This window comes from Syngnathus floridae, unplaced genomic scaffold, assembly GCF_059516105.1.
Source record: "Syngnathus floridae isolate MCC-2025c unplaced genomic scaffold, RoL_Sflo_1.0 HiC_scaffold_120, whole genome shotgun sequence".
Classification (NCBI taxonomy): domain Eukaryota; kingdom Metazoa; phylum Chordata; class Actinopteri; order Syngnathiformes; family Syngnathidae; genus Syngnathus; species Syngnathus floridae.
In genome coordinates this window covers 65,001-70,816 of record NW_028284147.1, presented here as the reverse complement: position 1 = coordinate 70,816, position 5,816 = coordinate 65,001, and positions in this window count along the sequence as shown.

Below are 5,816 nucleotides of genomic sequence, written 5' to 3'. Positions count from 1 at the left end.
AATTCGGCCTCTTCTCCTGGAAGTCTGGCCAAGTTTGGCGAATATTTTCTAAGTGCCAACGACTCAACAGCCGTAAAGTGTCCGCCTCGGCTGGTTCCCCATAACGGCCAGAACAAGTGAAAATTCGGCCTCTTCTCCTGGAAGTCTGGCCAAGTTTGGCGAATATTTTCTAAGTGCCAACGACTCAACCAGCCTAAAGTGTCCGCCTCGGCTGGTTCCCCATAACGGCCAGAACAAGTGAAAATTCGGCCTCTTCTCCTGGAAGTCTGGCCAAGTTTGGCGAATATTTTCTAAGTGCCAACGACTCAACCAGCCTAAAGTGTCCGCCTCGGCTGGTTCCCCATAACGGCCACCAAAAGTGAAAATTCGGCCTCTTCTCCTGGAAGTCTGGCCAAGTTTGGCGAATATTTTCTGAGTGCCAACGACTCAACCAGCCTAAAGTGTCCGCCTCGGCTGGTTCCCCATAACGGCCACCAAAAGTGAAAATTCGGCCTCTTCTCCTGGAAGTCAAGCCAAGTTTGGCAAATATTTTCTAAGTGCCAACGACTCAACCAGCGCAAAGTGTCCGCCTCGGCTGGTTCCCCATAACGGCCATGAAAAGTGAAAATTCGGCCTCTTCTCCTGGAAGTCAAGCCAAGTTTGGCAAATATTTTCTAAGTGCCAACGACTCAACCAGCGTAAAGTGTCCGCCTCGGCTGGTTCCCCAGGTCGGCCACCAAAAGTGAAAATTCGGCCTCTTCTCCTGGAAGTCTTGCCAAGTTTGGCGAATATTTTCTAAGTGCCAACGACTCAACCAGCGTAAAGTGTCCGCCTCGGCTGGTTCCCCAGGTCGGCCACCAAAAGTGAAAATTCGGCCTCTTCTCCTGGAAGTCAAGCCAAGTTTGGCAAATATTTTCTAAGTGCCAACGACTCAACCAGCGTAAAGTGTCCGCCTCGGCTGGTTCCCCAGGTCGGTCACCAAAAGTGAAAATTCGGCCTCTTCTCCTGGAAGTCTGGCCAAGTTTGGCGAATATTTTCTGAGTGCCAACGACTCAACCAGCCTAAAGTGTCCGCCTCGGCTGGTTCCCCATAACGGCCACCAAAAGTGAAAATTCGGCCTCTTCTCCTGGAAGTCAAGCCAAGTTTGGCAAATATTTTCTAAGTGCCAACGACTCAACCAGCGCAAAGTGTCCGCCTCGGCTGGTTCCCCATAACGGCCACGAAAAGTGAAAATTCGGCCTCTTCTCCTGGAAGTCAAGCCAAGTTTGGCAAATATTTTCTAAGTGCCAACGACTCAACCAGCGTAAAGTGTCCGCCTCGGCTGGTTCCCCAGGTCGGCCACCAAAAGTGAAAATTCGGCCTCTTCTCCTGGAAGTCTTGCCAAGTTTGGCGAATATTTTCTAAGTGCCAACGACTCAACCAGCGTAAAGTGTCCGCCTCGGCTGGTTCCCCAGGTCGGCCACCAAAAGTGAAAATTCGGCCTCTTCTCCTGGAAGTCAAGCCAAGTTTGGCAAATATTTTCTAAGTGCCAACGACTCAACCAGCGTAAAGTGTCCGCCTCGGCTGGTTCCCCAGGTCGGTCACCAAAAGTGAAAATTCGGCCTCTTCTCCTGGAAGTCAAGCCAAGTTTGGCAGATATTTTCTAAGTGCCAACGACTCAACCAGCGTAAAGTGTCCGCCTCGGCTGGTTCCCCAGGTCGGCCACCAAAAGTGAAAATTCGGCCTCTTCTCCTGGAAGTCAAGCCAAGTTTGGCAAATATTTTCTAAGTGCCAACGACTCAACCAGCGTAAAGTGTCCGCCTCGGCTGGTTCCCCATAACGGCCACCAAAAGTGAAAATTCGGCCTCTTCTCCTGGAAGTCAAGCCATGTTTGGCAAATATTTTCTAAGTGCCAACGGCTCTTGAGCCGAAAAGTGTCCGCCTCGGCTGGTTCCCCATAACGGCCACCAAAAGTGAAAATTCGGCCTCTTCTCCTGGAAGTCAAGCCAAGTTTGGCAAATATTTTCTAAGTGCCAACGGCTCTTGAGCCGAAAAGTGTCCGCCTCGGCTGGTTCCCCAGGTCGGCCACCAAAAGTGAAAATTCGGCCTCTTCTCCTGGAAGTCAAGCCAAGTTTGGCAAATATTTTCTAAGTGCCAACGGCTCTTGAGCCGAAAAGTGTCCGCCTCGGCTGGTTCCCGCGGTCGGCCTTCAAAAGCGAAAATTCGGCCTCTTCCCCTGGTAGCCCTGCCAACTTGTGCGAATTTTTTCTAAGTGCCAACGGCTCTTGAGCCGAAAAGTGTCCGCCTCGGCTGGTTCCCTCGGTCGGCCCCAAAAAGCGAAAATTCGGCCTCTCCCTCTTTAGGTACCAGGGGCTGGGGTACCAGGGGGAGGGTGCAGTACCAACTTTGGTCTTCAGGTGCGCCAGAGTACGCTAAATGGTCCCCCTAGTCAGCGTACTCATCAACGATTTACCCCCCTTTCGCAAAATATAGTCAGAACGAGCATGGGGGGCGCATAATTTACCCCACAAAATGAAAGGGCCCGGTGCCGAGCGCTTGGTCATGGCCGCCAGCAGCGCCCCTTGCTCGGTGGGAACACAACACGCAGGGTTGCACAGCACCCTGGAAGGCACAAAGAGAGTGAAAAATTTTCTAAGTGTCACTCTTGACGAAAAATGTCTAAGTGCCTCTCTTGACGAAAAATTTCTAAGTGCCACGCTTGACGAAAAATGTCTAAGTGCCACAGCGCTCGAAAATTTCCTAAGTGCGAGCACGGCTGTGAAATATTCAAAGTACAAGGAACGCTGGCAGAATCTCTCGACGGCCGTCTGCTCCCGGCGGCCGCCGTGAAGTCTCCCCTCCCGGGGACGGCTGTCTGCTCCCGGCAGCCGTCCTTAACCCCCTCCCCACACGTTGGACGAACACCAGCCGAGGGCGAAAGGCTCGCGGTGTGGAAGGATCGTGGCCACGGCTAATCTAGCGATGCCCGCGTTGGACGGTCACACCGCACGACAGAGCGGGGCCTGCATCCGGCGCGAGGCGGCCTTCAGGCACGTGGCTCGAGACGACCTCACCCGCCCTAGCCCGGAGCGGAAAGACTTTGAAATTTTCAAAGTCCAAGGAACACTGGCAGAATGGGAGGACCGGCCGCCTCCTTAAACACAGGCCGGAGAGATGGAGCGGGATCAGCGGCCCGCGCGTTGAGCGAACACCGGCCGAGGGCGAAAGGCTCGCGGTGTGGAAGGATCGTGGCCACGGCTAATCTAGCGATGCCCGCGTTGGACGGTCACACCGCACGACAGAGCGGGGCCTGCATCCGGCGCGAGGCGGCCTTCAGGCACGTGGTTCGAGACGACCTCACCCGCCCTAGCCCGGAGCGGAAAGACTTTGAAATAGTCAAAGTCCAAGGAACACTGGCAGAATCTCTCGACGGCCGTCTGCTCCCGGCGGCCGCCGTGAAGTCTCCCCTCCCGGGGACGGCTGTCTGCTCCCGGCAGCCGTCCATAACCCCCTCCCCACACGTTGGTTGAACATCAGCCGAGGGCGAAAGGCTCGCGGTGTGGAAGGATCGTGGCCACGGCTAATCTAGCGATGCCCGCGTTGGACGGTCACACCGCACGACAGAGCGGGGCCTGCATCCGGCGCGAGGCGGCCTTCAGGCACGTGGTTCGAGACGACCTCACCCGCCCTAGCCCGGAGCGGAAAGACTTTTCAAAGTCCAAGGAACACTGGCAGAATGGGAGGACCGGCCGCCTCCTTAAACACAGGCCGGAGCGACCGAGCGGGATCAGCGGCCCGCGCGCAGGGTCTTCCAAATGTACAAAGTCCTAGGGACAATGGCAGAATCGCTCGACGGCCGTCTGCTCCCGGCGGCCGCGGTGAAGGGACTGTACACCCCACCCGGGGACGGCTGTCTGCTCCCGGCAGCCGTCCTTCCCCCCCACCCCACACGTTGACCGACACCGGCCGAGGGCGAAAGGCTCGCGGTGTGGAAGGATCGTGGCCACGGCTAATCTAGCGATGCCCGCGTTGGACGGTCACACCGCACGACAGAGCGGGGCCTGCATCCGGCGCGAGGCGGCCTTCAGGCACGTGGTTCGAGACGACCTCACCCGCCCTAGCCCGGAGCGAAAAGACTTTGAAATATTCAAAGTCCAAGGAACACTGGCAGAATGGGAGGACCGGCCGCCTCCTTAAACACAGGCCGGAGCGACCGAGCGGGATCAGCGGCCCGCGCGGAGGGTCTTTAAAATGTACAAAGTCCTAGGAACAATGGCAGAATCGCTCGACGGCCGTCTGCTCCCGGCGGCCGCGGTGGAAGGACTGTACACCCCACCCGGGGACGGCTGTCTGCTCCCGGCAGCCGTCCTTCCCCCCAAACCCACACGTTGACCGACACCGGCCGAGGGCGAAAGGCTCGCGGTGTGGAAGGATCGTGGCCACGGCTAATCTAGCGATGCCCGCGTTGGACGGTCACACCGCACGACAGAGCGGGGCCGCATCTGGCGCGAGGCGGCCTTCAGGCACGTGGTTCGAGACGACCTCACCCGCCCTAGCCCGGAGCGGAAAGACTTTGAAATTTTCAAAGTCCAAGGAACACTGGCAGAATGGGAGGACCGGCCGCCTCCTTAAACACAGGCCGGGCGAAAAATATGCGAATGTTGGGTCTCATCCAAGAAAGGGAGTTACCGGCCGCCTCCTTAAACACAGGCCGGGCGAAAAATATGCGAATGGTCCATCCAAGGAAGGAGGACCGGCCGCCTCCTTAAACACAGGCCGGGCGAAAAATATGCGAATGGTCCATCCAAGGAAGGAGGAGCGGCCGCCTCCTTAAACACAGGCCGGAGAGATGGAGCGGGATCAGCGGCCCGCGAACTGAGCGACCACCGGCCGAGGGCGAAAGGCTCGCGGTGTGGAAGGATCGTGGCCACGGCTAATCTAGCGATGCCCGCGTTGGACGGTCACACCGCACGACAGAGCGGGGCCTGCATCCGGCGCGAGGCGGCCTTCAGGCACGTGGTTCGAGACGACCTCACCCGCCCTAGCCCGGAGCTGAAACTCTGCGAATGTTAACATCCAAGGATGGAGGCAACGGCCGTCTCGTTAAGCTGAGGCCGGAGGAAAGTCTGCGGATTCGGGGCATCCAAGGCAGATGGAGGTGCCGGCCGCCTCGGTAAACAGAGGCCGGACCGACCGACATGCGACCATGACCCGCCTTGGTAGGGCCCCCACCGGCCCCGGCTAGCGCCGGCGTTGGGTGGACGGTTCCTCCCCACTTGCGGGTCGCCCTCTAGCGCTACGGCCGCCGCGCGAGCGCGCGCTCCGACGCCGCCCCCGCAGGCCTAGCGCGAGCCGTACGGCAGCGAGACCGAGACGCCCCGATTCCACGCACGCACCTAGCGGCCATCAACGGAGGCCGAGCGCGCGATCCGACTCGCGGCACGCCACGTGGGCGTCCGCCGGCCGCGCCGGTCTACCGCGAAAGATGTTTCTCAAACCCTCGCCTAACCTAGGGACGGCTATCTCGGGAAGCCGCCCCCGCATCTGCACCTATCCGCTAAGCCCTCCCGACCACCGCGAAGCGGGAGGACGTCTATCGTGGCCGCCGGGGCGTATGACCCCTCCGCGTGAGGCGTGCGGGCTCGGGTGGGCCGCAACGACCGAGTCTGACTCGGACGGGGCGCAGCTTCCCTCCCGGTCGCAGCATCAAGCGCCGATCGCGCGACGTCACCAGCCCCCCGGGACGGTTCGTCGGGAGCACGGTACAGGCACGTAGCTCACTCTCCAGCTGGCCGCAGCGGGCCGCACCGACCGAGTCTGACTCGGCCGGGGCGCAGCTTCCCGTCTGGGTGACAGCG